The following is a 1729-nucleotide window of genomic DNA, read 5'->3' as shown; positions in this document are numbered from 1 at the left end:
GTTGTTCATCCCATAAATTTAAGAGCCGAGGCAAGTGCTCTCTATCACCCAAAGTGCAAGAAAAAGTGAAAACGTGTCACACTAAAAAACGTGCACAAAGGATGCGGTCTATCGCTAAGCCCTTCTCCAACAGGAGAGAGGCCCCCAACAAACCTACCCTTCACCTCCGGGCCAAAAGGCACCTGCAAGGATCAAGGTTAGATGCCCCTTTTCGCCAAAGCTACTAAGGGGCCGAAAATGCTCCTGGCTTCAACCTAGACGTTAACCAAGGTATCAGCCAAGGAGCCGTATACTGCTGGCATCTTGACTGAAGCCAAGATGCCCAGGGGTTGCAGGGAGGTGAGGAACCTAATAGCCACACACACCTCCCCTAGACTGCCAGGAGGGACACCCAGAAGGGCTACCGCATCCTGCCAATCCTGTGTACAAGGAAAAACACAAAACGTGGCACAGTGACATGCAAAAAATAATAAATAAGTGAATGAAGTGCAGATATACTGCCCGGTCATCCGGCCGGATCTATAAAAATTTCCCCGATCCTAGCCAGAAGGCCGGGATACCAAGGGTGAGTGCCAAAGGTGAAGAGTAATGGTGCAGTGCTTTCACCCAGTGAGTTTCGGCACCTCAGGGTCACCACTCCCCGAGGCACAGAAGTACCTCGGCTCTACACCCCTCTACCTCATGGCGAAACCCGGTGAAAACCAGTCACATCAGGACAGCCGTCAAGCTGATTCCTCAGAACCAGCCCTGGAACGCCCTGGTACACCTGCTCCCTCCATGCAGCATCCATCCTAGATCAATGGCAAAGACCAAACCACTGATAAGAACAGATACTATACTTGATCTTAGCCAAAAGGCCGAAAAGCGATGTTCATCCCATAATCCTGGTGACTGACTAATAAGGTGACTTCCTCAAAGGACCTGAGCAAACGGCAGGTGTCATGTATGAGCTGCCGACGTTTGACATTGAAGTTACACAGTGGAGTCCCCCTATTCGCTTGGATCATCAATAAATCGGTGATGGCTTTTCTCTGTTCATGTAGTCGGTCCCACATATTTAGGGTGGATTTCCAACATGTGGAAACGTCGCAAATCAGACTATGTTGGGGGATACCGTTCTGACACTGCAGCTCAAGGAGGGTGTGCTTTGTGGTGTACGAGTGGCTGAAGTGCATGCAAAGTTTCCTTCCCATTGTTAGGATGTTTTGCAGATGGGGGAACACTTCAGGAACCGCTTGACAACCATATTGAACATGTGTGTCATGCAGGGCGGCTTCGCCAATGGATTGCTGGCAGAATGACTGACTCGAAGTAAGAAGAGCAGAAGCATTTGGAGCGACAGAATATGGGTGTGACACACAGCTCCCTTCTGCTGAGGTGGTGGAGCTTTGGCTGGCTGAAACAGGGAGCAGCATGCCACTGGGTGATGCAGCAGGCTGGACCACTACATCATAGTCACGGCTCAACCAGGCCATTTTATGGTGATGCTGCATATGTTGAGGCAGGGCCGGGATGCAAACATTGGGACCCTGGCCACACTTCACCTTCTGCCGACATATCTTGCATGTAGACAGGTTAACATCCTCCCAATGCTTGATGATAAACTGTCACACCACCAAGTAGCTGATTTTCCCACCAACAGTCCGCACTGATTGACTGCCACTGCCGCCGACTCCAGGAACCCCTGTTCCACTACCTCCCGGGAAGTTATGCTGTCGCGAATCAGATG

The 1729-nt window shown here is 50.8% G+C and overlaps 1 pseudogene; it reads right to left on the bottom strand.

Annotated features, from left to right (window-relative positions):
- Window positions 1-779: 779 nt before the first annotated feature.
- LOC130292154 (U2 spliceosomal RNA) lies at window positions 780-869 on the bottom strand (annotated as a pseudogene).
- Window positions 870-1729: the final 860 nt, after the last annotated feature.

Source organism: Hyla sarda, chromosome 9 (genome assembly GCF_029499605.1).
Source record: "Hyla sarda isolate aHylSar1 chromosome 9, aHylSar1.hap1, whole genome shotgun sequence".
NCBI classification, from domain to species: Eukaryota; Metazoa; Chordata; class Amphibia; order Anura; family Hylidae; genus Hyla; species Hyla sarda.
This window is presented reverse-complemented; position numbering and strand designations above follow the sequence as displayed.